The following is a 13,512-nucleotide window of genomic DNA, read 5'->3' as shown; positions in this document are numbered from 1 at the left end:
GTGTGTACATGTGCCTGCCTGCAAACGCGCACACCTTTGTTAAAACATTCTCTACTTTACTCATCCCGAATATCTTGGCCTACTCTCTCTCTCTCTCTCTCTCTCTCTCTCTCTCTCTCTCTCTCTCTCTCTCTCGGGCATACAAATCATTGAGAAAGAAAGAACACAATAACAGAATCCACTGTTCTAATATCTTTTTTGTCACTCAGAAAATAAAGTACAGAATGTCCTACTGAACTCAGCAGAGAGAGAGAGAGAGAGAGAGAGAGAGAGAGAGAGAGAGAGAGAGAGAGAGAGAGAGAGAGAGAGAGAGAGAGAGAGAGAGAGAGAGAGAGAGAGAAAGGTGCAGTGGAAGAAGAGGAATGTTTCTTTAAGGGGGAAGGGAGGGAAGGAGAGAGAGGGAGGGAGGGAGGGAAGGAGGGAGGGAGAAGGTACGTTGAGGACAGGCATTGCATCTGTCCCAAGGTGTTCTTCCTCCCTCTCCTTTTGTCTTGGTTCCCCAGGTGCGACTCGCAGGTGTAGGTGTTGGTGTTGGTGTTGTCGAGGTGATCATGCAGAGGCAATAGAATCAAATCAGTGACCCACATTCCGTCTCGTGTTGGCAGCTTTCTCTCAACCGTGTGCTCCTTGGGTCTCTCACACTCACACACACACACACACACACACACACACACACACACACACACAGGTACAATATTTACACAACAATGAATAGCTCTCGTATTTACGTCGCAGACACACAAACATGTCATACAAACACACACACATTCTCTCATCTCTCTCTCTCTCTCTGTCTGTCTGTCTCTCGCTCTCTCTCTCTCTCTCTCTCTCTCAGCATTCCGGGATGGGGTGGAGGTTCCCTGCTGACATTGACGCTCCTTCTCCGCCGACTGACAGTGGAATCCTCGGCCACAGAAAGAGAGAGAGAGAGAGAGAGAGAGAGAGAGAGAGAGAGAGAGAGAGAGAGAGAGTAAAATAGAAAACGCAAACCACAGCCTACTCTTCCTTCCTGCCCCTCCTCTCCTTCTCCTTCTCTCCCTTCACCACTCCAAGCAGCTGTGGCCGTGTGGTGAATCGTGAATGTGGTGCTTTACCCATGACGACAGCGGGTGATGAAGCGTGGCCCCGTGGGTGATGAATGGCGTGGGTGGAGGTGGAGGGTTTACACTCTATTTGGACAAGGTTTTAGTTACACATCAGTAAAAATTTAGGTACTACTCGTATCATGTTACTCCTACTCTCCCTTCCTCCTCTCGAATTCTATGACTCTCTACTCTTTTCTCTTCTACTCTTCCTCCTCCTTACCTCGACCTCTTCTCTCCTCCCCATCCTCCTCCTCATCCTCGTCTTCGTCACCCCCTCCCTCCCTCCTTCTCATCTCTCGAGGTTGAGAGGAGGAAGGTTGGTTGGGTCATGGAAGATTCAGGACAAGAAAGTGTGAAGTAAAAACTCACCACCGTCTCATATGATGACCAAGACCAAGACCAAGACTGAGACCAAGACCGAGACCTCCTTCGAGAACTTACCTGAAATTAAAGGAGAAAAATAAAATCATTACATGTTTCTCTGTACAGCTTGACAAAGAACATTACATAAAACACTTGACTAGGTTATAATGGCTCTGTGATTATTCGAGGAACTTATCATATCATCTCGTTCTGTTTTGCATATATTCATTGGTTTTGGGGTTTTTGTTTTTCCTTTTCTTTTTTTTCCCACTTCCCTCCCTCCCTCTCAGCATCGTCATCAACCCTTGGCCAATCTCCTTTGTATAAATGATTAAACTGAACGAATGCAGCCACCCGTAACACACCGACAGCCGCCCACCACTCCCTCCCACCGCCCACCAACACCCACCATCCATCGCCTACCTTACCCACCAACGCCCACTACCACTCACTTTCCTCTACTCCCTACTTACTGCCGCCCACTGCCGCCCACCTCCTCGCTCACACAGGTACGCACACCACATGGCAGGTGCCTGCCGATAGAACAGCGGAGCCCAGATAAACCAAGTCAAGTTCACCAGATCCGGTTGCCCCGCGGGGGGAGGGGTGTCACATCGCAGGCCGCGGAGGAGGAGGAGGAGGAGGAGGAGGAGGAGGAGGAGGAGGAGGAGGAGGAGGAGGAGGAGGAGGAGGGGGGGCGTGGTGGACATTCCTGAATGGGGGAGTGGCAAAACAGATTTAAATATAATCGATGGCACGGATGAGATAGACTCGGCGTGTGGCAAGGTTCAGATAGCGGCGTGGAAAGGGTGACGGCTCCTGGGTTGGCGATGGGGACGAGGAGCGTGGGTGCAGGACGCGGGATATGTACGTACAAATGAGAAGCAGAAAGAGGAGGAGCAGGAGTTGTGATGGAGTAGCAACATGAAGGAGTGACGCCTCTGCAGTTGTTGCCCCGTTGAAGGGAAGGAAGGAAAGATGGAGGGACTGGCTAGTGGCTGGCATGAGAGACAGGCATTCCTTCCCATTATGTATTCTGCTCATCTCCTTCCCCACGTCACCATTCCTTCCCTATTCCTAAATCATGGAACTCACCCGCGGCCAAACATCCCTTATGGCTATGCCCTCATAAAATTCTCGCCAAAATTATGTTATTGCAATTAAACACCACCTTTCCTTCCCTCCTTGCACTTACCCGCCATCCGTTCTTGCAGTGCGTATTCTTTATCAGGTTCCTCCCGTCCTTTTAGTCCTTGAGCCTATCATCTTCACTCTCCTAAACCTCTCTTTTTACCTCCATCTTTCTTCTTCTTGCCGAGAATCTTCCCCATCCAACCCCAAGTTTCTCCCTTCCTCCTCCTTCCTTCCCTCGGGGACAGAGCCGAGAGGAGTGTGGAGGAACGAGAGGAATGCGACTATTAGGCATCACTACCTGGCCAGGGGTAGGTGGCTGCCTCTACCCCTTCCTCCCTCACCACTCCGTGCCCGCCTGCCCAGCCCGGCCACCACACTCACCACTACCAGACCCACTTCGAAGGCTTTAACACAACGGCTCTTATCTGTCTCTGCCTCGATCGCACCTGTTCAGTCTTATACCAATTATTTACATGCTGGCCCATCTTACCGCGCGTGGTGTGAATACAAAGGAAAAGAACCGTTAGGCGCGTGTTGTCACCGTGCCAACAGACTCCTCTTCGTAATGCAACGCGGCGCATCTCTTACAAACCGAACTGAATCAATCATAATGTACAGAAAAAATAAACAAGATAATAAGCTAAAGGTAAAATCCATGCAGGAATCTAGGTCAGAATTATGGCGGTGAGAACCCACGGAACTCTCAAAGCAATCCAACAAAAAGAGAGAGAACGAGAGAGAGAGAGAGAGAGAGAGAGAGAGAGAGAGAGAGAGAGAGAGAGAGAGAGAGAGAGAGAGAGAGAGAGAGAGAGAGAGAGAGAGAGAGAGAGGTTAATGAAGCGACAATAATTAGTGCCCCACAGGAATTTTGACCGATATATCTCCGTCGTCTCGCTTCCACGACACAGCATTGCTTCACGGTGACGGCCAGGTGAGAGCAGTGGGGAGGCGGCCAGGGCAGGGCAGGGCAGGGCAGGGTAGGACAGGGTAGGAGGGTGGGAGTGAGGAACATTCGCTAGTCACTGTTTTAAGTGCAATGTTTGTATAAATGGTACTGTATATCATATAGGTCTGTCCTCACGGTTAGATATCGAGTCTCTCTCTCTCTCTCTCTCTCTCTCTCTCTCTCTCTCTCTCTCTCTCTCTCTCTCTCTATCTTCTTACTATCGTCCATCTACTTTCATTTCCAACATTTTATCATGAATATATTCCCTCTTTCCCTTTTCTTTCATTATATTCTTTTGTCTTAGATAGGAGAGAGAGAGAGAGAGAGAGAGAGAGAGAGAGAGAGAGAGAGAGAGAGAGAGAGAGAGAGAGAGAGAGAGAGAGAGAGAGAGAGAGAGAGAGAGTAGAGGGAGGAGAATTATTACGACACACCGTCTGCTCTCTTAACGATGTAATTACAGAGACGCTGGTATTCGCCTGAGCCGCGATGATCATTTGTTTCCCGCCGCGTTATTGTTTCGCCAGGATTTATACCGGCGTCATCCTCAGCTTATTCTTTTCTTTTACATATACACGCTGCGTTTATTGTTCCCCGCTGCGCTAACAACAGGAGGTGAAATGGATACATTGTCAGCCACTGTTACTCATCCCTCCCTCCCTCCCGCCCGCTCTCCCTTCCTCCCTCTCGCCCTGGCTTCTTACCTCTCCTCCTCCTCCTCCTCTTCCTCCTCCTCGCCGTCCAACCACCTCTTCCTCTGCCCAACCCACAGGATCAATGCGACCACACACACACACACACACACACACACACACACACACACACACACACTTCCTTCTCAATTTCTTAGTTCCTTCTTCATTAACCTGACCTCACCTCAGTTGTGGGACCGTTCATATTGATGCTCATAACTGGGCCGTGACAGGACCGTTACGGCCAAGCCCAGGCCGGTCCAGCCTCGCCCTTGGCTCAGGAATATCTCGAATACATTTAAGGCAACATCGGAGCTAATGGGAGTGGTGTGGAATTACGTTTATTTGTCAGGCCGGAGAGAGTATCCTGTTCAGGGCCATAACCTGGCTGGTGCATACTTTGCCCCGCGCCACCGCCGGCAGGTTGGCCTTATGGTTTTTGTTATTCGTCCTCATTCAGAGGGTCAGGCGGTGCAGTTATTAGAGACTGCGGATCTTGACCTAAAAGGTCAGGGGTTCGAGGGTCATTTTGTGGGAAGGTAAGGCGGATAGGCTAGTGGAGTGCAATGTTATGACCTTACTTGCACGCCGCAAGTGGGACTCTATTCCATCCATTTCGTTTTCAGTCAGCGCTAAGAAGAGTCTTCTTTTTCTGCAGAAAACTGAGTCGACAATACATTAATTTATTTTTTCTCGGCACACAGATGACTCACAACACATTCCTGGAAGGCGTTGTGAATACCCAAAGCTCCCTGAATTCTACCACCACCACCAGCACCCAAACATTACCTACACCGTCACTGAACATTTTCTAAATAATCATCAATTTCCAAACATAAACTCACCCTTACGAGCGCACCACAAGGAAAGGTCTCGCCGGGCAGGTGACAGCGGCCTGGAAAGTGTTCCGCTTCTACCCGTGGGGTGGATCCCGGCGCCCTGACCCAGTGCCCAATCCCTCCTTACATCCACCAACTCTTTCTCTCCCCATAATCTCTCCCCTCCTCCCCTTCATCTCTCTCTCTCTCTCTCTCTCTCTCTCTCTCTCTCTCTCTTGTTGCTTCAGCCCCGTGCCCCGCCACCTGTTCGCATTTAACTGATTGTCCTCTAAGTATTATGATTCAGACACGACGTCCATTTGCAGCTTGCAGGATATTACAGGTACTGGCGGCATGTAACGGTGGTGGTGGTGATGGCGGTGTCGCGGCATCGTGGGCACAGAAACAATGATAGCCAGGAAACCAGCGAGAGTAAGAGACAAAAGAACACGGAAACCTCAGGTACAGAAAGACTTAGAAAGAGGTAGAGGAGCGAAGGGCGGGACAAGTAAAAGACAGAGAAAGGGAGGGAGGGAGAAGGAGAACATGTGGGGGAGTGTAAATTGGCGGGAAAACAGAACACATGAATATATAAGCAAGGTCGCGGGAATCTATCAAGACGAACGTAACCGGCGACACGGAACTGTTGACGAAGAGCTCAGGGTCGCCTCAAAATATACGTTGAGCCATAATGTATGATGATTTACCGAGGTTACCCCCTTCAGGTCCTCCCTTCAAGTTTTCTCTTACAAGTGTAAAGGAAAAAAAGAGTGACGACTGCTCACCAAAAGGAGGGATCCGGAAGGGTTGACCCGACCTTCAACGGACCGATTTGTAACATGTATTTTGTGGGCTGGTGGTGGTGTTGGTCGAACGACTTATGGCCACACACACACACACACACACACACACACACACATCTACATTTTCTGCTTTTCAGTATCTTAAACGCAGAAACATGCAATGCGGTTTTCCTTCCAAGAGATGTGTGAGTGAAGGAATGAGACAATATTTGCAGGAAACAATCGAAAGAGGAAAAGGAATGCAGGGAGGAAGAAAAAAGGGAAGAAGAAAAGAGGAGTATGTGTGAGAGAGGTGATATGAGTGACGGAATGAAAGAATGGAGGAATGAAAAATCAAGAAGAAATCAATGAAGGGAGGAGAGTGGATAAGTGAAAGGAGGGATAAGAGAAGAAGTGAAATAATGAAGGAAGAAAAAATGCCATGGGTCGTTCTTCACACACCCAAAGTTCTTCGTTATACACAAACATTTATAAACACATAATCTTTTAACCAATCATTTCCTCGCCAAGGTCTCCGATTATTAGAAGTCATTATCTCTACCTTGAGTTTATTTCTCCGGCTTTAAAACATTTTCAATTCTCCAGTAGTGAGACTTTAGTGAGACTTTATCTTTTACCTTCGCAAAAACCGCGGAACCAAAGGAAAGAACAGGTTTTAATTTGTGTTCTCGTGTCCTCCACTCCTTTATGCCTCCCCTCTCCCTCTCTCTCTCTCTCTCTCTCTCTCTCTCTCTCTCTCTCTCTCTCTTTCTCTCTCTCCCAGTGAGGTCATGGTGGAAGAAAAGCACGTTAGGATATCTTGACAGACGCCGCCCACCCGCCCTTAGACTATCCTACCCCTATAGCCTTCACACGCCCTCGCACCACACCGCCCTCAACCTCCGCCACCCACCTCACGCTTCCTAACAAGTCGACCCTCCACCGAGCGCTCTGTAGTGTTGGCGCCTCAAGGTTACATAGCTCCATTTTGTTTATTGGCTTCACCTTTACTTTCATGCGATTGATATTCTCCTCAGTATTCTTTGCGTGTCCTTATCCTCTACCTGTGACATTTCTGGGCGGGCGGGAAGGTTGCATTTGGTGGTGGCGGTGGTGCAGTGGGGAAAGTTTGTTGTTGCTTCCTCCTTCTTTTCTCTCTTCCTCTGACGTGTGTGTTAACTGATGAAGACGCAGTGGAGACGAGTACTTATCCTTTACGCATGTACAATTTTCTTTTCCTTAATTGTGTAGCGCAAAGGGAGATTAGACCGTGTTTCGAGACGCGACATACACACACGCACACACGCGCACACACACACACACACACACACGCACACACCCAGACACCCAGACGTAGTAGTAGTAGTAACCTGCCTACCACGAAGCATTCCAGCCAGGGTGGGGTCGGGCATAGGTTGTGTTTTTGTCAAGTGTACCATGAACCCCTCCGCCCCCGTGTCCTCGCCGACTCACCGCCACCGCCACCGCCACCGCCCACGTGACTCACTGCTGTAGTTTTGAGTTCCGCCTACATGCCCTCTCGAGATTCATAGGTCACTCATTCACTCACTCCATGTCTCACTTCCTCCCTTCGTCCTTCACTCATACATTCTCTCACTCACTCTCTTCCACATTCCTTCCACCACCTTCCCTCTTCTCTCCATTACGAGTATTGCACGCCTCACTCTTACTTTATTTCTCATGTTCACTCTCTGTTTTCCGCCTTTCCTAGTTGTTTTTTGCGTTTCTTTTTCCTCCTTTCTTACTCACTTTCCTCAACCTTCCATTTTCCTTCGTTTGTTTTTCTTCAGATGTTCAGTAGGTAAAAGACATTTCCAAATTCGTCTTCCTTATACTATATTTCTACATCTTCCAGTTTCCAGTGTTAGTGTTTGGACGTAAAGGGATGGACATTACGTCAAGCAATATGTCTTACTTTTTTTGGTATCAACAAATGTATTATTCGTATCATATTTTCTTTTATAAACATGGTGTGTATTCAGATATTGGTTATTATTTATCATATAGTTGAATCTCGGTGAAAACTGTATACACATGTACTCAGGCGTACTTAAGTTACTCTATATGTGTGTACCCCATGTGTGAAGCAACTTGTGGTCAGATTATTAAGTGTTTTGTTCTCCATCCACAATCTTCATGGTTAGGTTACTCTATAGGTGCGTGCATCCATGTGTGAATCAACTTGTGGTCAGATTATTTAAGTAAATCCTTTTCTTTCCACTTACAGCAAACACTCTGAGATTATTGCATGTACACGCGTTTGATCATGTAACAAGTAATTTTTGTTCAGATCATCAAGTAAGTGTTTTCTTCTGCATTCACGATCTACCCGAAAAGAAAACAAATAACAAACAGACCTCCGAGATACCAGAGTAATGCTACAATCTTCAACCCGACAAAGTTCCCCAAGAGGTAGTATTCATTATTGTTCGTATTTCACACCGGCGCGTCAATGAGTGGTGCCTTGTGCTCATCATAGTGTTGTAAATGATCAGTCCCTCCCTCCCTTATCCGCTTAATGGTCTGCTGGTCTACAGTCGCACACCACCTTAGTGTCAACAAGTACGAGTCCTAAGCCTCAGTCCGCAGCTCATTAATGCTTATTCACACTGTTTAGCATCAATTTTTAGGCCTCTCCCTCTCCATATCATTAAGAATTATTACCTACTTTCTCTTTCCTTGTGTACACGCCGCAGCCTTTTCTCTCGCTTCTCACTATTCTTTTCATGCTTGTTCTCAACGCTTCCCTCCTTTCCTCCCCTCTTCTCTTCTCTTCTCTTCTCTTCTTCCCGTACCTTCCCTCACGTTCTGCTCCCAACTCCTGTCTTTATCTTTCCGTTAATCCGTGTAAGCTTCCCTCCATCCATCTCCTTCTATGTCACTGCACTTTCTTTCTCCGTGGCTCATGTCTCCTGTCTAGTTGAGGTCGCTGATATGGAAGCCTAATGAAGGAAACGCGCCCTGTGCTCGGAAGAAAACGAAAAGAAAACTCGACGAAATACATTAGTGAGTCACCCTTTTCTGCCTCGGAGGGAAACCCATAAAAGTCCTGCTTGAAGATATATATTTTTTGCTTCTGCCTTCCTTCCATCCCTTCCTTTCTCCCTCTGCCGCTGCCTCCAGGCCTCCAAGAACCTTTAGTGTCCTGGTGACCCACTTTTTTCTTCACCTCCAGTCCTAAGGAGGCCCAAGCAGGACACCGCCGCCATGTCGCCGCCGAAGGCAGTTCCTTGTCCTCCCCGACACACACACACACACACACACACACACACACACACACACACACACACACACACACACACACACACAACAGTACCCGTAACATCCACATTCCTAAGACTAAGATATCAGAATAATGTGAATAAATTTGGGTAAAAGTTGAATGAAGGAAGACAGAATATTGCGAGACTGACGCTAACCCCGTGTATACTGACAATTAGATAACACACACACGCACACACACACACACACACACACACACACACACACACACACACACACACACACACACACACACACACACACACACACACACATAAATACCAGCCATGCCTGAAAGTAAGATAAAAGCAGACAGGATAATACGAAGTTTAATCTTGTGTGCTACAACAAAACACACACACACACACACACACATATACACACACCCTACCGTCCCTCGCGCTCAGTAATACACACACACTCTCCATCAGATAACAGCTTCCTGACGCACACATTAGCACACCTGATCAGCAGCTAGTGACTTGCATGCACCTTCCCCTCACCTGCCTTCCGTTACACAGGTGCCTTACGCTTCACTTTCCCCTTACCGTGTTATTAAGTCCTTATCTTCACCCTCCTCATTAACTGGTTTCGCCTCCTTTACATTTACCAACATATACTCGCACCCTGAGTAATGAGAGTACGGCAGGTGAGAGAAAGATTATCATAAGGTAGTTTGAAGTTGCTCGTTCCAATACGCGGGTAATTGAGATGTGGGTTTGAGGTGTGTGTGTGTGTGTGTGTGTGTGTGTGTGTGTGTGTGTGTGTGTGTGTTCGTACAAAGAAAAGTAAGAGGTATTGTTTCGTGTTGGTTTTCTCTTATATTGTGGTTTTTTTTTTATAATTTCTTTTCTTTTTCTCTTGTTTTCGTTTGCAGTTTCTGGGGATTTTTTTTTTTATATAAACGTAGATTATTTCATTTTCTTTTTTCTGTTTTTTTTTCTGTTAGTGTTATGTATTATTATTATTATCATTATTATTATTATTATTATTATTATTATTATTATTATTACTGCTCAATTCTTTCATGTATTTGCTTTTCCCACTATCATGACTATAATTTCTGTTAACATGATTCTAATTTTTATTATTACTACTACTATTACTACTATTACTACTTCTGCAACCGCTACCATTATTACTACACCGATCATTACTATTCCAACCACCACCACCACCACCACCACCATCACCACCATCACCACATCACGAGCACTTCGCAACACGTGGCCAGGTCAAGAGTCGCAATTCCGTCCGGTTCCTATTGCTTCGTACCATTACTTCCGGACCGGTGGCGGGATGTGCTTCATTGCTTCACGCTATGCTTCGTCCGGCGGCCCTCGCACGGTTTCGCAACGTACTTATATGCTGCTTCATTGCTGCTTTAATTTGCTCAGTCGGGCCTTGGATGATGAAGCCTGCTCGAGTGAAAGGGTGTAATAAGCGCTCTCTCTCTCTCTCTCTCTCTCTCTCTCTCTCTCCAAATTTCGGCTTTTTGAACCTGATTTCATTATTTTCTGTACAAAAAATCTTTCCGTGCGTTTAGTAATATCTCTTGTATCTTATATTGACTGTTTGATGCTTCTTTGCGTAATAAGTTGATTATAGCAATCTCTCTCTCTCTCTCTCTCTACTAAGAGGTCATTTCTGTTTATTAAATATAGCATACTGAATCCTGATTGTAATTGAAGGAAGCTTACAGAAGGCACTACAGGTGTTTAGTTATCTGAATCCTGAGATCTTTGATCAATTCTTATCTGAGTTACGAACAGATGACGCTGTACAGTTTTATGGACGTTCTCTCATTGTCACTGAGTTAAGGATTTTGTCACATAAAATTCTAGATTTAAAAGTCTACACTTTCAAAAAATTCTGACCCACTACAGAATGAGACAGACACATAGTAAAGGTAACGCTATTACAAAATTGAGTTCTTTATAGTGGACTAGATTGACAGTAGCTTGATTAGAGGACTATGTCACTGCGATACTAGTCTGAAATAAAATACTCATCCTTCTGGCCATGTTTCATTCACAACTACCTCCAATCGGCCACAGCGTCCTCACGATAGATTGTCTGATAAGTTCCAAAACAAGACGTGATTCTGTATCCTGTTAGGAAGAATTCCTCGCCACAACAAGGTTGAGATACTATCACCTGTCTCTGACCTAAGGAAATACAACACTACTAACCAAGAAATATATACACTATAATTTAATTAAGAAAACGTTCTCGTCGTCATTTTTTTTTTCCACGCATTCTTTTGGTGAGCACAATTATTTAGGAGGAAAGTATCATGTCGCGCCAAGACCTAGATTATCTTTTATTTATTTTTTTTACGAAACATTATACGTTAGAATCAGATTATTCTTTTCTAGTCTCTTACTTTATCACGAAGCTAAAGTGTCTTCTTACCATTTTCGCATCTGGTTGTTGCTATTCGCGCTCGGAATCATTAAATAAATTGGCTAGATGTATTGGTAGTAATTAAGATGAAACTCTAATTAGTATGTGTAATAAGATACCAGATACTCGCATGATCATTAGCAATATAAAGAAAAGCGCCACTAAAATATATTGAAGTAAAATAAAATGGTGAATGCCTCAGCGTACAATGAAGGGAAGGAAGAAAGCAAGCAACACGGCCCGTGTGGTGGTGGCGGCACAATGATGGCGGTGGGAGGGTGGAGGGCACCCACAGCGGGCAGCACGAGGTGTTGGATGACACAGGTGTGGTGGGGCAGCCAGACCTACCTGTCTGGGAGGTTCATGTGACACCTGCCCCTCACACCTCTTACTCCACCTCCTCCTCTTCCTCATCTTTTTCTTATTCTTTTCCCTCCTGCCCTACTCTTCCTCTGAATTCCAGAGAGCTTGCCCAGTTCAACTTTTCATACCTGAATAATGTAGTCAAGATAAATGGTTGGCCTGCTGTTACTTGAAATAAATCATATGTTTATCTTTTATCTACTTATTTACTTATTCAATTTTATGACGACTGGGCCCTTTGTTGAACTCAAACTCGTACTTTGCCACGCGTGTGTTTATAGTGACCGCTCTGAGCCCCGTGCCGTCCCTCCCCCACCCGCCCCACCCCGCCACGTTCCGCTTGGCTGAAGCATAAACGAAGATGAAGTATCCGGATGACATTTAAGCGACAAACGAGAAATCAGCGTCACCGGGGAGAGTTTTGGGCGGGACGCGTCACTACTTCCGTATGCCTGACCACCGCGACACTGTTTTTGCCCTTCCTGCTTTCTTATATTACTCAACTATCACGTGTCATCCTTCCCTCCATCTCCACGTCTCCTGCTGCTGATGAACGAGCATCGAGGTGATGAGAGAGTATTCAGTAAGCAAACTATATATATAGTACACACTCCCATGTATCATTGTTATGGTTCTCTTAGTCTTGTTACTCTCCTATAGCTGTGAACCACGACAATTTGTTATGTCCATTAGCGGCTATTCTCACTCCCTTGTATATTTCTCTCTTTAACAGATAAGCTCGTTACCGGCCCACATAACTTTTGTTATCTGCAGTACCTATAAAAGGGTACAACCGCAATTTTTCTTCATCTAACTCGCGGGTCACGACCAGGCGGAGCTCGGGTGCGGTCAGAAAGACGGAGAGGAGGGCGGCGGGGCGGCGAGGTGGCGGGAAAGGGGCGGCGGGCGGCGGGCGGCGATCGAGTAAGGAATACCAATGTTGAGGTCCTGGCGACGGAGGCTCGACGCACGGAGGAATGCGGCCGAGGTGCGCGGGCGTGCGGCGGGCGGCGGGGGAGTGCATCGTCGCCAGCCGCTTTCTCCCCCGCTGTTACTTGGAGATGAGAGAAAACGGGATCGGGGAGGTCAGGAAGAGGAAGAAGATAGTGTATATACGTAAATCGAGGTCAGCGGCAGCATGATTTCAATTCAAATGTCTGTCCTGGTTGGGAGAGTGGCGGCCACGAACAGACCGGCAGGCAAGCACGCCCTGCTGGCTGGCACAAAAGGCATAAAAAGACAAGTTGGGCATCACCTGGCGGCGGCAGGATAACTTTAGGTAGGTCACCATTGACAGTCACTCTCTGCCATGACTTAGCGATGGTGTGCTGGTGCCCGCCCTGGGCTTAAAAGGCTTATCAATGTATACTCTTTAAAGATTCATATGAAACAGTCTGAATATTTTTTTATGACTTGCACGAATTTCAAGTTGTCCAGATCAAAAATATAACAAAAAACATGGGATAGTGATATCAAAGTACTCGTATTAAGCTTTCACACTTGTTTCAATCAGGAGTAATATTGTTAGGACACATTTTTCAGAGGTATGGCGTTACCCAAGACTCTGGGAGAATGAGGGACCGTTATCTAAAAGAGTGAGGCAGACGATCAAGGAAGTGGTATAACAGCTTGTCGCGTTATGGT

The 13,512-nt window shown here is 46.5% G+C and overlaps 1 protein-coding gene across 3 annotated transcripts in view; it reads right to left on the bottom strand.

Moving 5' to 3' along the window:
- Window positions 1–13,512, bottom strand: part of LOC123517474 — a 117,213-nt gene that overhangs the window by 53,780 nt on the left and 49,921 nt on the right. The window lies entirely within an intron of this gene.

This window comes from Portunus trituberculatus, chromosome 42 (assembly GCF_017591435.1).
Source record: "Portunus trituberculatus isolate SZX2019 chromosome 42, ASM1759143v1, whole genome shotgun sequence".
NCBI classification, from domain to species: domain Eukaryota; kingdom Metazoa; phylum Arthropoda; class Malacostraca; order Decapoda; family Portunidae; genus Portunus; species Portunus trituberculatus.
This window is presented reverse-complemented; position numbering and strand designations above follow the sequence as displayed.